The 19,840-nt window shown below is 32.5% G+C and overlaps 1 long non-coding RNA gene across 1 annotated transcript; it reads left to right on the top strand.

The window, feature by feature from the left end:
- The first annotated feature begins 402 nt into the window (after positions 1-402).
- On the top strand, positions 403-11,945 carry LOC143052732 (uncharacterized). Its single transcript, XR_012971217.1, has 4 exons — positions 403-538; positions 1,856-1,962; positions 2,392-2,488; positions 11,685-11,945. It is a non-coding gene; the product is annotated as an uncharacterized LOC143052732 (long non-coding RNA).
- The last annotated feature ends 7,895 nt before the right edge of the window (positions 11,946-19,840 follow it).

The following is a 19,840-nucleotide window of genomic DNA, read 5'->3' as shown; positions in this document are numbered from 1 at the left end:
AGAACACAGCACATTTTCTTGAAAGACAACCTTACCCATCGTGGTTTATATACATGCATTTGATCTACTGATCAAGTATTTTACAGTAGAATACAGGATGATCTAAACAGTGTAACGTTGGTAGTTTTTATATTTATATTAACTAAAAGACAAGTAATGTGTACTGGTCAACATACTTTAATATAATGCTAGAGCTATCTAATCAACACAAATACATATTGCAATACGCCTCGCCCTTATCTTATATGCCTATCAATACAACACGTGTGTGAACTCAGAATTGTATCAATATTTATGAATGAATGAAATTTACAATATTACAAACAGTATTATCAAGTAATCTATAAGAACAGAAAAAGACATATTTGGCTACGAATTCAAGAGGTTTGATATCGTAAGACAATGCTCTTATCAGTGACAGACAACATACCTAGATTTACTTATCACAGACGCTATAAGTGTGTCAATGACATATTACCTAGATATAAGAACATGAAAATAATTCTAGTCTTAATTATTTTCAAAACAGTAACCGCTCGTAAGTATACAGATATTTTATACTTATCACGTGACTTTTCTTTACCTGGCAGCCAGGTGAGTACTTTAATGGTATGTGTTGAAGGCGTTATTGTGAATTTGAAACTTATAACAGCAGTTAAAACCCTAGTTTGCCTAGTATGTACTTATTATGTGTCATGGATGGGTACCCCATATCCGTTCTTTTCTAATTCATTTGGTATTCTTCCAAAAAAAAAGGTAGATTGATAAATATATCTATGATAAAATCAAACCATCTGAAAAGAGCAGCAGAAAAAACAGATTCATCTTAAAAAAAATGGGATTTAATTCTTCGTGCTTTGTTTGATCTTTGAATTACTAGTAGTTAGATTGGAGAGTAACTACTGAGTTAATAAAAGACAAAACTCGCATTAGTTATAAAAAAAAGTCATATGCCTGGTACATTTGATGTACAAACATGTCATTTATAAAGTTGAAAGGAATCGTTTTTATATTACCAATTGGATACATGGTGTTTTATACGCCTGCTACATATGATGAGGACAATCATATTATTTATTACAAAGTGACATCAATACAGTTAAATAATTACATTAGATGTATGTTTCCTTATAATACGTTATTCTGATTGGCTAACTAGCAATCTCGTGATATTCCTTAATCAATTGCATTACACAATGCAAGTTTTCATTCATGATGATTCAATTCTTAAATGGAATCGTTTTATAATACCGATTTGATACAGGGGGTACTAGACATTCCTGCAAAATTATCAGTATTGTCATCTAGATAGGGGTCGTCTTTAATTAGGTGGGTGCAGCAATTAAGATTCTAAAAGATCATACATCTTTCAAAATTGGTATAAAAGAATCTTGTTTTGGCTGGTTTTGTAAAATGTAAACGCTTGTAATTATATTTTACACTTACCTAATGAACACGGCAAAGTCTAGTGCTTATTATTTGTTTCACGAATTTTCATTTAAATTATACATAATACACATATTCGGTTTGGTGCACAAGATGTATATTTAGACAATCAAAGTCAGTCCAGGAAAGCTCGAATCAAAAATATTTGAAAATAAGAAAAGGGAGGATAAAGTCGACAAAAGTTAAGGGCCACTACTTTTTAAAATAAAGTTATCATATTTTTACCCAGGGCAACAAAAAACGTACTTATAATGCAAACATTACACCTTGTTCATTATATTCATCAACCATATATTTTCAGGAAATAACACATTTGAATGTAAGCGTCCATGATATATCAATTCATTAATCAAATAAAATCAAATAACACCAAAACAGGTGCACACGTAACATCCTTTTTACATTTTAGTTTTAATTGGCAATCAACCAGACAAATCCTGTCATCATGGTTGGTTACCATGGAGACGTACATGTTTTATGTTGTCTGTAGGAGTGGAAAACTGGAGTAACGCGGAGGTGAATAATTAACTGCGGGATAATAAAAACGTAAATAGTCCAGATTAAAAAAAAAGAAAATCACAAAAAATAATTAATTCCGAGGAAAATTCAGAACAGAAAGACACTTATCAGGTACAAAAATCAAAAACTAAAATACACCAAACGAATGGATATTAACTGTCATATTCCTGCCTTGGGACCGGCATTATCTTGTGTAGAAAATGGTGGATTGAACATGGTTTTATAGCTACCTTAACTTCTCACTTGTATGCCAGTCACAAGAGATACAATGATAAATGTACATTTTTGCCGAAAGAAAAAAAATAGTGTTAAAACAATAATTGACAAAAGATATAAGGTAAACATTTATGAAAAGTGAACGTTTATTTAAATCTATGAACAAAACGTGTAAACTTTTTTTCATTGAATATATTATTATTGTTTTAGCTACGCTGTAGAGCTCTAGGTGGATATCTCGCCGAAATACATGATGCTGAAACTAATTCGTTTTTAAGAAATCATCTGAAAGCTTTACATTTTAGCAGTAAGTTATAGTATAGCTTTGTTGCAATTCATATTCTATTATAAAAACTTACTATTTATTTTGCTCCCACTTAACAAAAAAATATATATGCTATGCTTGCAAATGAGACAATTATCAAACAGAGTTGTAAGCCGTTAACAGTTGCATTGTCTCTTATAATGAGCACAATCAAAACTGCATAGTAGCCTTTGGTATCGTTTGCCTCTTGTCTCTAATAAAGGCAACAGTAGTATACCGCTGTTCAAAACTCGTAAATCTATGGACAAAAAACAAAATCGGGGTAAAAGACTAAAACTGAGGGAAACGCATTGAATATAAGAGAACAACGACACAACATTAAAATGTAACACACACAGAAACGGACTGAGCATTAGACAAAATCCGATGAGAATAAGAAATTTAACATCAAAACCAAATACATGAATTTGGGATAGAAAAGTACCGTGACACGTCTTATAGTAATGTGAATTCACACTCAAATATAAGAGAAAACAAACGACACAACGGAAACACAACGTTAACATGTTACACACATAGAAACGAACTATAATATAACAATGGCCATTTTCCTGACAAGAAAAAATGGTGGGTTGAACCTGGTTTTGTGGCATGCCAAACCTCGCCCTTTAATGGCAATGTTAAATATAACATTAAAATGACAACATAATATTACAGGACTACAATACAAATTAATAGGAGAACGTATTAGACAAAGAAACACATGAATAATAGATACCAAAAGGCATCAGGTTTAAAATTCAATACGCCAAAAACGCGCCTCGTCCACACAAGACTTATATATACATAATTACCAGTGACGCCCAGATATAAAAAGCTCCAGGAGTAACAAAATATGGAAAGTTTCAAAAGAGAAAAAGTTCTTATTAAATTTATGGAAAAAGTTAATAACAAAAAAAGACTGACAGTCTAAAAACATGTGAAAGGCTGAGTGTGCCACCAGTGACTTGTTTTCTGACGGTTTGAACATATAACAATAACAATTCAAATGTTTCCCTGACCAATAGAAATACCATGCTTCTTAAAGAGGGGCGAAAGATACCAGAGGGACATTGAAACTAATAGATTAAAAATATACTGACAACACCATGGTTTAAAGAAATGACAAACAGACAAATAATAGTACACAAGACAAAAAATAGAAAACTAAAGACTAAGCAAAACGAACCCAACAAGACACTGGGATGATCGCAGGTGCTCCGCAAGAGTAAGCAGATCATGGTATACAAGTGGCACTCGTCGTGTTGCTCATGTTATTACACACCCGGTAAATAGTGTAATTTGGTAGGTCACATTAATGAAAAGGAACGGAACTTTAGACATTTAAATTGTGTCAGTTACATCCTAGAAAAACAAAAACAGTTACCTACGTAATGATAAAATGCCATTTGTTGACGTCACATGATATATTATACTTAGCTTTATAAAAAAATATGTTTCGATTGCCTGAGACCAAATAACGAGGATATAGATATATCTTTATAAAAGCTTGGCCTTCAACAGTGAGCAACTTCAATACTGAACAGTAAAGCAAAAAGACCCAGCATTGAATGAAATCATACATGTAGCTTTATTCAATAAGCGAAAAACAAATATGACAAATAGCAACATACGATAATCACTGAATATCAGGTTCATATGCCTTGAATTGACAAATACAGAATGCGTTGGGGTTAAACATTACGTTATCGTTCATACCTCTCAATCTGATGACGGTGTCGTAACAACACATTAATGTAATAAAACAAACGATTCTTCAAATTCTTCAATGTATTTTTCTGCGAATTCGATGCTAGTGAAGAAATGAGTTTTAAGTTGACATTTACCATTGTTTTATTTTGTGTGACAGGTTAAAGTAGAAAAGCCCCAGTATTTCTTTTAACTGACATAACCTGTCAACTGTACATACCACTTAATAACCTGTCTATAAAACTTCCATGGACGATAAGGAAAGCGAATGTAAAGTGATACCTTCATATCATATATATATATGTTATTGTGTCTTGCTTGCTGTGTTAAAGGTAATGATCAAATTTATGTTTTCAATCACAATGTCTGTACGAAAGCCTATTAGGGTCACATTTTTATTTTATTATTATAATTACGTAATTACGAGATGATATTTGTTTTATCTCGTAATTACGAGATAATTATCACGTAATTACGATAAGATTTTTTATCTCGTAATAACGAAATAATCTTTTTTTTATCTCGTTATAACGAGAAAATTATCACGTAATTATTAGAAAATTATCGCGTAATTACGTGATAAGAAGGTTTTTTATTTCGTAATTTCGGGATAACTATTGCGTAATTACGAGATATTTATCGGGTAATTACGAGATATTTATCGCGTAATTACGAGAAAACTATGTCGTAATTACGAGAAAAAAATATCTGGCCAAGTAGAATAAGAGGAGAAGATCTTTGTAAAAGATTATAAAAATTTACTTAATTGCAATAATTGAGAATTTAGGTCATTTGACTTACTTGTAGATCTTGGCTAAACATTTTTGTTGCTACAGTTTATATCTATTATAATATTCATGATAATAATCAAAAACTGAAAAATAATCATTAAAATTACCAATTCAGGGGCAGCATCCTTACAACGGGAAGTCTGATTCGTCTGAAAATATTTACCCTGTAATATTTGCTCTAAATGCTTTAGTTTTAGAAATATAAACCATAAACTTCATTTACCCCCCCCCCCTCCTTTTCCAAAAAAAAGCCATGTTCTATTTTTAGCCATGGTGGCTATCTTGGTTGGTGGGCGGGGTCTTTTGATACATTTTAAAACTAGAAACCCTAAGGATTAATAAGGCCAAGTTTGATTCAATTTGTTCAAGTCGTTTCAGAGGAGAATATTTTTGTAAAAGTTAGACGGACGACGGACCCCAAGTGATGGGAAAAGATTACTTGATCCTTTGGGTCAGTGGAGCTAATACAAACGGGCGTTTCGTGAGGTGCCCCGAAAGGGTAATCATATGATCTGTATATCTATATATGAGCCAGTCCATGAAAAAGGTACATAAACGAAAAATTTACGAAATTCTAAAAAGTGTACATAATTATTGGTAGCAGACTTGTGATTTATAAAACACATTTTGCTTTTCCTCATATCCTTAAGCTGTAAGCTACATACATATACATATATCACGTAATTTTTTGTGACCCTAATAGGCTTTTGTATGTATGTGAAAAATATTTGAAAAAAAAGTCAGAAAACCTTATCCTGATCTCTGTGTCTTGTTTTTGATATTCAATATACAAAACAAAATTTGCTGTGTGTGAATTCAGAAATTTTAGGATCTGTAGAAATGTATCCATTTTACTGGACGAAGGAATACTCGTTCATATATTGTATGTTGACAATAATCTCATTCGTATATGGGGCATGCATATTTGAATGTAATATGAGGATAAATACTTTGTAAAGTTGATGCAGAATATTGATCAACAAGGACTTGGCATCTTCCTTTTAGAAAAAGAACAAGACGTTCTTTGGCATATATTGGTTCATCATCCATTTCCCCGATACTGGTGACGTTTTATAAATTCTGAGTAGCAGCTACAAGGGTCCGTGTAACACTTATCAATTTAAATTATCAAAAGGTTTTCAAATTGTAGATATTTGAAATTTTGATCAAAGTTTTCAAATATAAAAATTCCAAACATTTGAAAAATTATGAAACTTTGAAATTTTCACCAAATAGTTAAAATTTCAAAATTCTAAATTACGTTTTTATATTTTATATTTTAGGTATTTGATCAAACTGTAACTTGGCATTGCACAAGGTCTTGTTTTTCTCTGACTGTTTATGACGTCTTTACACTAAATCCATTGGATGTTTGAGGTGTACAGATTGATAGTTTAGTCTTAGATGCATGATTTTTTTTATTAGTTGTTAGTGGCTTTGACCTATCTGTCAGATAACTGCGAGTACTCTCAGATCTGTTCCTAGTGTCTTTTTGTTGTCTTATGTTGTACTGTTATGCCACTGTCCCAGTTAAGGGGAGGGTTGGGATCCCGCTAACATGTTTAACCCCGCCACATTATTTATGTGTGTGCCTGTCCAAAGTCTGGAACCTGTAATTCAGTGGTTGACGTTGTGTATGTGTTACATATTTGTTTTTCGTTCATTTTGTTTTATATAATTGGGCCGTTGGTTTTCTCGTTTGAATTGTTTTACATTGTCATATCGGGGCCTTTTATAGCTGACTATGCGGTATGGGCTTTGCTCATTGTTGAAGGCCGTACGGTGACCCATAATTGTTAATGTCTGTGTCATTTTGGTCTCTTGTGGACAGTTGTCTTATTTGCAATCATACCACATCTTCTGTTTTATATTTGAGCAATAACATGGCTCAATACACACGTGTATAATTAGTTTTTGTTTTTCTTAGCGACTTCTTACTATCTGCAATCATGTCGACTGATGAAATCATTGAATGTACATTTTGAATGATTACCTTTAAGCTTTAATCAACTCTTTCTTTTTAAATTGCTGGCCTTGTAATAATCACCTTGGATCGTTACTGATGAAAACAGTTATAGAAAAGCGCTTCGGACGCATGTAATTTTTAACACTTTGTTTTCATTTCATATCGATTGCAAGACGATCATATATTGTACATATAAGAATATGTGGTATGAAGGCCAATGAGACAACTCTCCACCCAAGTCATTATTTTTTAAAGTTAACCATTATAGGTCAAAGTACGGTCTTCAACAAGGAGCCTTGGCTCACATCGAAAAACAAGCTATATAGGGACTCAGTTCAAAGTATTGGTACGGTAGGAATACTGACTCGTTGGTGTCACAATGAACTTTGCGCTAGCCGCGACTGTGGGAAGTTGTTGATATCTTTTTACACTGCTATCCTCTGTACACGACGAATTTAAGAATAAGATCAAATATAAGTAGCTTGGAGTTAAAAATCTAAAAAAACTTATCATAGATACCAGGATGTAAATTTTATATTTGCGCAGGACGACAGTCTACAAAAGACTCATCAGTGACGCTCGAATCAAATTAAATTAAAAAAAAAGGCTAATAAAGTGATATATGATTAAAAACGCCAAATAAAATAAAGTTAACATCCAACTCATCGTTCTGGTTTTGTAAAAGCTGAATACATTCATATCATATATAACGTATACTATAAACATTATTCTAAGCCTGCATAGTAATGTGGTAGTTGCCGCTGTACATTAAGCCCCCATCTATTCACTTGTAGGTGTCGGCATTTGTAAAAATAAAATGTTTAAAAGTTTATATCAACGATAAATGGTACTCTATTTGGGAATCGGAAATATAAATATTGTCAATATGGTGACACCTTATTTGACTTGGATACTTCCACTAGGGGCTTCAATAATGGTGCACTTTCAGGTGTGGATCAATGAATTTGAAAAGGTGGGGTCAGGGAACGATCTTTAACTTCATAACCGGTGGTAAAGGAGGGAGTATGTTTTTTTTTCTAAAATAAATAATTATTTGATTCCCAATTTGATGAAAGATATATTCAGTCCAAGCTGATGACAAAACAAAATCCGGATTTTCCTCATACCTTATAGTTTTAAATTCTAAACCAAATAATTTGATTGATAGCGTTGAAAAACTATGAAATTGTTCGCGCGATAAGAAAATTCTTACATCGTCAAAAAAATATCCCCCTTTTTGAAGGTCAATGGTTGCTCCTATAGACTACGTTAGGACTGATATTTGTAAAAAGTATATGCATTTATCATATGTGTTGCTCTCTTAGAGATCATAAATCCGCCCCTGTTTACAAATAGAAACTAAAAGGAAACGTTTTTTTTTGTATGAAGGGATAGTTCCGTATTTGTTTTAATGCATTTTTAAGTTATTGAACGACTATCAACTTTTTCAGTAGTTTCGGTTCTTATATTTACTTGACTTTCAAATATTCGGTTTTCAGCGTTCCACATGCAGGTACTAAGTAAATAATTAACTTAAAATTCAGCGTTTATATGTCCTGGGTTTTCGACAGCAACATTGGTGTATGGCCAAAACGGGAAAACCCATCGCGCAGAGAGCGTGACACTCTCTTTACACTCCCCATTTTGACTGGACGTACTTGCACGTTGCTCAAAGTTGATTTTCGTACGATAAATTAAAAATTCGATCGCAAACAACAAATACAGAACTATCCATTGATGCAAAAAATATTCTGTTTCCTTTTAGTCGCTATTTAAAAGCAGGGGCGGATTTAGTTTAGTTTAGTTTAAACATATTTATTTATAGTGGATTGGGAAACAAGTTTTGCAACTTATATTAATCCCTTTCCACTTTGCGGGTGCGAGTGCTGCCTTTCAGCGGCATTAGCCTACTCTTTTTCGAAATCTACAAGGGTGTCTTTAACGTGCAAGAGATATGGCTTTCTCTTAACACGGGTCAGCCATTTATCGTCCCCTTCCGACGGACTATCATCGTTTCCTCAAGACAATACTCGCAAATGGTGTCAAGGGAGAGCCGAAAATTTAGTTCCTGATATTTTCATCGAATTTAGTGTGCCACCGATCCCTTACGGAGATACATATATTACAAATGCATATCCTTTTTACAAGCATCGGTCCTAACGTTTTCTTACTAGGTCACAGGCCACATTTCCTAATTCATGGATCTGCACCTTAGTGACAATATTTATATTTCCGATTCCAAAATAGATTACCATCTTGATTGCTATTTGGATACTTCAACTTGTACCTATGTTTATCGTTGATATGAACTTTTTAAAATTGTTTTCAAATTACCATTTCAATATGCCTACTACTAATGGATAGATGAGCGCTTAATCTACAGCGGCAACTATTACATAAATATACAGGCTTTATGCTTCTGGTTTACGGATTTTCTTAACCAAGGCATAGATTACCTTAGCCGTATTTGGCACAATTTTTGGAATTTTGGATCCCCAATGCTCTTCAACTTGTTCTTGTCTGGCTTTCGAAATTTTGATATGAGCGTCACTGATGAGTCTTGTGTAGACGAAACGCGCGTTTGGCGTACTAAATTATAATCCTGGTACCTTTGATAACTATTTGCGTTTACTAGTATATGGTATGAGTATAAAAAATGTATTCAACCTTTAAGCTTCTTATATTTGATCTTACCCTTAAATTCAGCATGTATAGCGGTTAGTATTGTCAAAAAGATATATCAACAACCTCCAACGTTCGTGGATAGCACAACGTTCATTGCGACACCATACATTCAGTATTCCTTCCGTATCAAAACTTTAAACTCTAATTAATTGTAAAAGGCAATATAAGATCATCATGCAATCGATAAAAAATGAAAACAAAACGTTAAAAATTGCACGTGTCCAAAGAACCTTTCGGAATCTACCTTTCAGTTCAGCCACGCTCAAAGCCGAATATTAGAAAACCAGCAATGTATAAAGATCCGAAATAGTTGGTTAAAAGTTAAATTAAAAATGAAATCAAATTTGAGAAAAATGCGTGTATTGAGCCATTTTTGTAAAGCTCTGTAGTAATATATACATACATAAATAAGGCCGTTAGTTTTCTCGTTTGAATTGTTTTTGATCATTGTTGAAGGCCGTACGGTGACCTATAGTTGTTATTTTTTTTGTTATTTAAGTCTTTTGTGGATAATTGTCTCATTGGCAATCATACCACATCTTCTTTTTTATATACTCATCCGTACCATACTTTTTGGTTAACTGCGAGTATTCACTGTTACTTCTAAATGATGACCGCTGGGAAATCCAAATAGTTTTGAAGTATTCGTTTCATTTTGCTTTTATTCCGTTTCGTTTTTAACAGCTATCCTTCTATTCGCCCCTTTTTTATTTTTGATATTTTAACAACATTTCCGTAAAAATGAGGATGTGCTATCCCGTTTGCAATAGGTTTTCTACAGGTACAACCAAACTTCAAAATCAAATCTTTATATCTATGGAAAAATTTAGTAAAGGTTTTATGTAATTTATTGTTACGATATTCCTGGTTCTGTTCTAGTAACGTTCTTTAGAAATATATATACATAGTCAACCCTACCATACTATTTGGCTAACTGGGAGATCATCAGTATTCACTGTTACTCCTAAATGATGGCCGCCGGGAAATCCAAATAGTTCTGAAGTATTCGTTTCGTTAAGCTTTTATTCCATTTCGATTTTTAACAGATACTCCTCTATTCGCCCCTTTCTATTTTTGATATTTTAATCAAAAATTCAAAAAATCAAACTTTCAAAAAGCGAAATAATCAAAACTACACGTTAGGTTTAGTACATTTAAAATTTGATCAAATATCTAAACTATCAAATATAAAAACGTAATTAAGAATTTTCAAATTTTAACTTTTTGGTGAAAATTTCAAAATTTCGAAATTTTTCAAATGTTTAGAATTTTAATATTTTAAAACTTTGATCAAAATTTCGAAAATCTAAAATTTGAAAACTTTTTAATATTTTGAATTGATAAGTGTTACATGGACCTGCAAGCTTTTGAATATCAGATAAGTTGGGAAATACATATCCCATTATACAGGCGATTGGTAAATTTATACTAAGATTGGGAAAATTGAAATCGTCTTGTGTATCATAGATTCTGGTACTGACATGACCACTCATTTGTCAAATTTGAGGTGTATGTTGAAAAATGAAGCTCAATATATCTCAATGTGGAATTTAATGATCTGGTATCTTTGATCCTCTTGGTTTTGACAAGTGTCTGTAGAAACTCCGACTCTTATGAAAATAAAAAGATCTCGACAAGGAGAGGCACACACTCGTTCCCATAGAGATGCCGACAATTTTATGTGAATTTGTTGAAAAATATACAATTGAGAATACCTTCAAATTCAAAACATTTATTGTCAACGAGAAACTCCAGCATGCCTATCAGTTGTTCCTCAGTGTGGCAAGTTTTACCTTTTTGTTCACTTTTAGCAAAATATGCCGTATGGGATCCCAAACTAATAAATTCAAAGCGTTTTCTACCATTTTATATTGAAAAGCGTTTTGAACTGTTTCAATTTCACGTGGGGAATGGTGGTATACAGGGTTTAAAAAGTAAAAGGTTTGATAGAACTAAACTATATATTGTACTGTGTTTTACAGAATGTTTTTTTCTCAAATTGTTTCAGTGAGTAATCAAGGTTTGTGAATGACTTTATATTTTATAGATCACACAGTTTCTTATTGGATAGGATTAACTGAAGCTGCTCGGCTAGGAACTTGGGAATGGTCACATAGCAGATCTCTCCCTAATTTTACGGACTGGCATCCATTACAACCTCAGAATAACAACGAACACTGCGGTTCATTGATTGGTTTCTATGCATTTGACTGGCACGATCAACATTGTGATACCATTAACCATTTCGTTTGCCAGGAAAATTTGTATTGATCTAATTATATAATAAACTTAGTACGTTTGTTTAAAAGTTTTTCTTAACATTTAGTAGCATTAGATCGGTGCCAATGCCGGTGAGCAGTTAAACCACATTGGTATAATGACAACAGTATTCAGAACTTTGTTACTAATGTGACTAACGACCTACTTTTTTCTACTACCCAGTTGGTATATTTATAATTGTTAAGAACACTAAGGTTCCAAAGTTAAAGATAAAGTTGCCTTTGTTAGTCTTGTATTATTTTAATTTTAGTTTCTTGTGTACAATTTGGAAATTAGTATGGCGTTCATTATCACTGGACTAGTATATATTTGTTTAGGGGCCAGCTGAAGGACGCCTCCGGGTGCGGGAATTTCTCGCTACATTGAAGACCTGTTGGTGACCCTCTGCTGTTGTTTTTTATTTGGGCGGGTTGTTGTCTCTTTGACACATTCCCCATTTCCATTCTCAATTTTATTCAAATGACTTCGCTATTCTTTAAATGTATCCTTAGTCATACAACTCCTAATATTTCCACGTATTAAACATTCTTCGCTTTCACATGTACAAGTTGTACATCATAACATCAACGTTACCAAGCATTCCTGGTGAGTGACTGTGAAGGTTCGGAATAGCGCTTCCTATGCACGAAATTTATCAACCTAATGCAAACGTCCCATTTCTTTATAATGCCTAACAAGATTATGTGAGGTAGACGAAATTGACCTTAAAACAATCGTATTGACTTTTTTGCTCCAAAAATAGGTAGGATCGGACATATATTGACTTTATTAAATGACTTCCTTAGTTTGGGATTAATTGTAATTAGCATGTTCCAATGATGTTTTTTTGTAAGATGAATAATACTTTTACCTGACGTAGCCGTGTGTAAAGTGTATTTCGGCATTTCTCTCCGAAAAATGACTTGTTGACTGGAATAAAACGTCTTATTTGTAAAAATTTTCTGTCTTTCTCCGCAATTGACTATTAAAAAATAATCTATTTACTGTGTATTTTGAAAATTTTGTGAAAATAGGAGAATTGGCATTTCTTACCTTTCATACCTATACTTTCATTTATAAAACATAACATGGACTCATCCAGTGTCCAGTTTGAAGGCCGTTTTAGTTACTGTCACATTCATGCACGTTCTGATTTAATCAATAGTCGTGTATGAAAAGTATAAACAGTATGAAGGTAAACTAATAATAACTTAACACAATCAAATTGCGTAATATTTAATAAAAATGACTGGTCCACATTATAACAAGTAATAGGGGTAAACTGGGTAGGGAGAACATGTACAAGATGTAAGATATTCAAAATTTATTATTTTTTTTGCGATAACGAATAAAAATTTGTCAACCAAAAGTTTTGATATAATTTCATTAACATGTCGTTCTGCATCTGTATTAGTACAGTTTTTTTATCTTTCATTTATGTATTTAAGGCCATACAAAGTTTGGGCTTCAAAAGTCCACATAATTATTGAATTTATACAGAAAATTTATCCTTTTAAAACATAAAATGTTTCCAAAACAATACGTTTCTTAAATGTAAAATCATTTCTCAAAACACTGCAAAAAAATTCCTTTCGATTGGTACAGAAGTATTGTCTTAAAGTGCGTTGAAATAAACAGTGGTATAGCAAACATCGAATTCCCTCACAAAATCTTATTAGGCACTTTTTTTATAGCATGTATATTTATGAAAGAAAGGCAAAGGTCAAAATCTAGAACGTCAGTTTACCTATGACCTTGAGTTCAATTTGAAGGTTATAAACCAAGGAGCTCAAATCAAAAGACACTAGGTCTTTATTATATATGGTGAATGAGTTATATATCACCATACGCGTATTTTAAATATTAGAGGGGTGATAACTCAAATTCAATGTTTGCGTACCTTTTCAACCAAAATGTATGTGTTGTCGATATATTATATAGTTTTTGAAAAGAAGTGAAAATGAGCCAATAGTTATCAAAGGTACCAGGATTATAATTAAGTACGCCAGATGCGCTTTTCATGTACATAAGTCTCATCAGTGACGCTCAGATCAAAATAATTTTAAAGCCAAACAAGTACAAAGTTGAAGAGCATTGAAGACCCAACATTCCAAAAAGTTGTGCAAAATACTAGTACGTATAATGTAATCTATTCCTGGGATAGGAAAATCCTTAGTTTTTTCGAAAAATTCTAAGTTTTGTAACGGGAAATTTATAAAAATGACCATGTAGTTGATATTCATGTCAACACCGAATTGCTGACTACTGGGCTGGTGATACCATCGGGAGCGAAACATCCAATATCTAAATTAAGAATATGACTTTGACCTCTGATCTTGACCTTCTTTTCTTTGTTTTTAACCAAGGACCTCAAATCAAAAGACTCTAGGTCTCTATCACTTACAGTTTAAATTTGACATAAGATATGTAAAAGTTCTTCAAGTTTTGTTTGTCTGTTTGTAATTTTGACCTCTTGTCCTTTTTCTCTAACGGCTCAACCATGATTGACACATCTGTGTCATCTCTGCTATTTTTCACTAAAATATCTTCATTTGAGCTTGATGGACCAGCAATAGGTTGAAATTTAGGTTGAACTGGTCGGTCCGACATCTCTGCTGGATCGGGATTCGTTACTATCAGAACTCCCTCTGTCTCTACATCTACTCCTACCACCAGGCCCACGTGTTCTGGTAGATTTTTGTGGCATGACTGTGTTGTTTCCTAGAAATCTACGTATTGATCACAAATCGAAGGAATACAACAGTATTGATATGGAACACGGTGTTGACGTTATTGTTGAGTCTCTCATACTTTTGATTTTGCCATTTGATTAGGGACTTTCAGTTTTGAATTTTCCTCGTTGTTCAGTATTTTTGTGATTACAATTTATACTGCACACACTGCATCACCTAGATTTATCGGCTCCCTTTGCTGCCAACCCCTTTTTAGCTTTCTCATTACTTTGCGTCCGTCGTCCGTCGTCATTAACTTTTACAAAAATCTTCTCTGAAATTACTGGGCAAAATCAAACTAAACTTGGCCACAATCATCATTGCCGATTATTGCTCCCGTTTGTGATCAGACAGCACTAAGACACGAAAATTAAAAAAGTCGGATTACTATCCTCAATGATCTGGAATGTCATAGTAATAATAATGATAATAATAAAAAAATAAAAAAATATAATAATAATAATAATAATAATAATAATAATAATAATTATATCTTTATTTAGAGAAATTAACTCATTTGGATAAGACCAATTTTCAAAAAGGCTCTCTTAATACAATAATTATAATTACTTTAAAAATAAAAATACAATAAATAATCAAGATATGGTAATACAGTACAAATATCATGGTAATGTTAAAAGTACATTGATTTGTAGTTATGTTTAAATTCTGATATTGTATTTGATTTTTTAATTGAATTAGGAAGACCATTCCATACTTTAAGTACGTCCAGTTTACCAGAAACTAGACTTATACAACTCTGTATTTGGTTTTGGAATTAAGAAATTATCTGAGGATGAAAATCTCGTATTGTATTTTTGGTTTGCAGAAGCTGATAAAATAAGACTGGACATATATTCTGGAGCTGAGCCATGTTTTGCTTTATACATTAGTAATGATTTATGATAAAGTATTCTTTGTGTGATCGGCACAATGTTACATTTTTGAAATAATTCGTTTGAATGTCTGGTGTAATCATGTTCGTCTTAAATTATTATTGCTGCCCTTTTTTTGTAGTTTTAGTAAACTATCTAATAAAAGGTTATTACAGTTTCCCCATATTGAACAACACTAATCTAAGTGAGGTAAAATGTAAGTGTCTAGCTTTGTGACTTAAATATTTCTTTATCCTTTTTAGTAAAGCTAAAGAAGAGTTAACTTTTTTTATTATATGATCGATTATGAGAAGACCAAGATAGAGATCGATGCATCAATAAAAACACCTATAACCTTTTCACATGTACTTTCTTTAATTTGTTATCCATTTATAGCCTAGTATTGCCTGAACGCTGTAGTAAACGTTCGTAACAGATTCCTACGGATCGGGAAGGTCGGCCTAGCACCCCGACAATTGCTTCCCGTAACATTTTTGAAAATTCATCCGATTTTGTCTAGTCGGATTACAATCGTGATTATGTCGTGACAGATTCTAGTTTTTCTGTATCAGTCACTGCTATAGAATATCGTATTATGGTGACAAAGCTCTGCATGTATAGATAGTTAACTTGGAATTGAAAGTAGCAAGGGTTGATCCTATCGGGATTTAAATTTCTTTATATTCGGGACTTCGGGATTTCATGTTTTCAAGCCCTGGATTTCGGGATCAGGACACCTCCGACCGCTTGAATTATGTTACCCTCACCCTTATCATATATACTTTATTTAGATCTTAACAAAATATACCCTTTCACATGTTGTTCAAGTAAGACAAAATTTTAACCTTTTCCATATTGGTTGAGTTTCGAGTGGTGTTTGAAAAATGGAATATGTAGGTATAAGATACTGTATGTAATGAGACTTTCGGTTTCGTAAAATTAATGACAAGGCTTTTAATATACAAGCAATTGGAGCTTTATTGACTATTATCTATTCTGATAGTTTAACCTACCTTTTTTTACATATTCTCAAGCCGGAAATTTAAAAAAAAAGTGATCAAACTGCATGAGTTACTAGTATTCCGGCGTCACATCCTACCATGCATCTTTTAAGTCTATATACAAGTCTAAATTGAAAACTACGTTCAAACCTATGATTGCGTTGGATAAAGACCGCAATTTTTATACGTGTGCATGTAAAACAAATTTCGTTGTAGAAGGGTCTAAATACAGCACAAACAACATTTTCCAAAAGACCAAAAAAAGTGAAAAAGTATAAACAAAACACATTTGACTAACAGGTCGAACAACTGATGTTCTTTAACCCTGCTGACTGCCATTGGCGATTGCCAAATAAAATTGATCACAAGATGTAACAAAATAGATCTTAATTTGAATTTAATACTAAACAGAAAAATATAAACTTGTGGCTAAGATGTTATGCCACAAACATAAGGTGTCAATATCTTTTTTGTACACCAGATCCAGATTTCGACAATAAATGTCTCTTCAGTGATGTTAGGGATAGAAACGGTATTTGGAAGGCTATATATATATAATTTACCCTCAATTTTAGATAGACTCTTGAATTTTAAGAATCAATATAGGATGAACGGATCATATAAACCGGAGGGAAAATATGATACAAGCCCAAACGAAAAAATATAAACAAGTCTAAATTGAAAACTACGTTCAAACCCATGATTGCGTTGGATAAAAACCGCAATTTTTATAAGTGTGCATGTAAAAAATATATATATAGGAAGTGTCTTCCCTTTTTCCCTTTTCATGATTATGTTAAGTTCAACTTGAATATGTGATATAAAGGAAGGAAGAGTTACAATAAAACTCTGTCAATGAAAAGATAAAATGCTTCGCTGAGCACAGCCTGATACGACCGCATAGGTCGAACCCTGAACAGATGGGGGAAATTTAGACACAATATTCAAGCTTGATAATACTGTCTGAATTTGGAATGTGATCAAATTTTGACATAATATAGGTTTCTGACACAAAAAAAAATGTGGTCAAAGATCTTACAAATCTGGCTATTGCGCTATACTATCTAATTGAAATTTCTGTTCAAAACTTTTCAAAATCAGAAATTTGAAAAAAATAGAAAAAAAATATATGAATCACTTATAAAATTAAGGGGAAAAAAACAACCCCACTATTTTGAACCCCCTCCCTTTTTTGGAGCAATAACCTCAAGACTCAATCATAGCCTTTCCTTTCAGTGTAGTATGGAACCTTGTAGAACTTTTTTATAAAGATCCATACCCGTACACTTAAACCGTGATAAGTTATTGTCTGGAAACTAGAAAAATGCTTGTTTTGGGCACTTTTTTTTGCCTCTAATTCCTACGTGTTTGAGGTAATTAAACCGAAATTTAACCCGAGCCTTCTCTTTGATATATATCATGGGAACCTTGTGGTACAATGTCAGCTAGAGCCTGAAATCCATACACTTACTGTAACACAATAATTGTATTCATTGGCAAAAATTTAGAGAATTACGTAATGAGGTGATTGATTTGGTTAGACAATCAAAAGAGCAATATAAACAAAAACTTACAAAAGAAATCACTGACAAAAATATACCACCAGGAAAGTGGTGGAGGATTGTAAAATCTATTTCTAAATTATCAAAGTCTCGTGAACCTACACCTTTTCTGAAATCTGAAGGTCAAATATTTTTACATCCAGTAAATAAAGCTGAACTCTTAAACTCTCATTTTTCAAATATTTCTAAAATTGATATTGAGCCTGAACTTCCAAATAATGTACCAGACCCACCATTTAAAATGGAGGAAATAATTATTACAGAAGAAGAAGTTCTTGATCAATTAACAAACTTAAATTGTAATAAACCTTCTGGTCCTGATGGTGTTTCACCTAGAATTTTAAAAGAAATTAAATCTGGTATTGTAAAACCACTTACTTTGTTATTCAATCTTTCAATGAAACTCAAAAGGGTTCCATGTGCATGGAAACTTTCCCATGTCACTCCTATTTTTAAGGGAAAGGGAAGTTGTCATGATCCAGTTAATTACCGACCTATTTCGCTTACAAGTATCATATCCAAAATTATGGAGAAAATTTTATTCAAGCATTTGTTTAATTACATGAAAGATCACAATTTATTATGTAAATTTTAATCTGGTTTTCAACCAGGTGATAGTACAGTAAATCAACTAGCAGAAATATATAATACTATTATTTCCAATCTTGATCAAGGAAAAGATATTCGCTTTATTTTTTGCGATATTTCCAAAGCTTTTGACAAAGTTTGACATGATGGTTTACTATATAAATTGAAAATTTTTGGTATCCATAGTAATTTAATTGATTGGATTGGAGATTACCTAGGTGACAGATGCCAGAAAGTTGTTTTGGATGGGTTTTATTCATCTCAAAAAGGTACCAGTGCTGGGGTACCCCAAGGCTCGGTACTGGGTCCATTCCTTTTTTTAACTTATATTAATGATATAGTGGAAAATATGAGTAATCATATTAGATTATTTGCAGATGACACCTCTTTATATGCCATTATTGATGATGACTATGATACTGTTTCTATGTCTTTGACTGATGATCTTGGGAGAATTAAAACATGGGCTGAAAACTGGGCTGTAACCTTTAATCCCTCCAAAACAGAAACCCTTTTATTTTCTAGAAAAGATATCAATCCTCCCCCTTTATACTTTGGCATTGGAGGGGACCAAATAAAAGAAGTTAAAAGTCACTGTCACCTAGGTCTCAACTTTGAGAGTAAGGCTAATTGGAAATTACATATAAATGCAATTTATAAAAAAGCATGTTCTAGATTACATTTATTAAGACAAGTAAAATATAGTTTGGATCGAAATGTACTTATTACAATTTATACAGCATTTATTCTCCCTATTCTAGAATATGCAAACATTATATGGGATAATTGTACTTTATAAGAAGCTAACTTATTAGAAAGTGTTCAAATTGAAGCTGCTCGTATTATTACTGGTCTCCGACGTACAACTTCTCTTAAAAAATTATACACTGAAATAGGTCTTGAAAAATTATCAGACAGAAGGAAGAAGCATAAACTTACTACATTTTATAAAATAAAAAATGGATTTTCTCCAAGTTACATGATAGATTTATTAGAACCTTGTTTTCTCACATCGAATGATTACAATCTTAGGAGAGACTCTCAGAATTATACCATCCCAAGGTGCAGAACAGTTTCATATTATAAAAGTTTCATACCATCTGTTGTTAAACTCTGGAATGAATTAGATACTTAAATGCTAAAAATGCTTTGTTGATTAACCAGTTCAAATCTGTACTTGATAAAA

This window comes from Mytilus galloprovincialis, chromosome 11 (assembly GCF_965363235.1).
Source record: "Mytilus galloprovincialis chromosome 11, xbMytGall1.hap1.1, whole genome shotgun sequence".
In the NCBI taxonomy this organism is placed as follows: domain Eukaryota; kingdom Metazoa; phylum Mollusca; class Bivalvia; order Mytilida; family Mytilidae; genus Mytilus; species Mytilus galloprovincialis.
The sequence above is the reverse complement of the archived record's forward strand: the minus strand, read 5'-3'. Positions and strand labels throughout refer to the sequence as shown.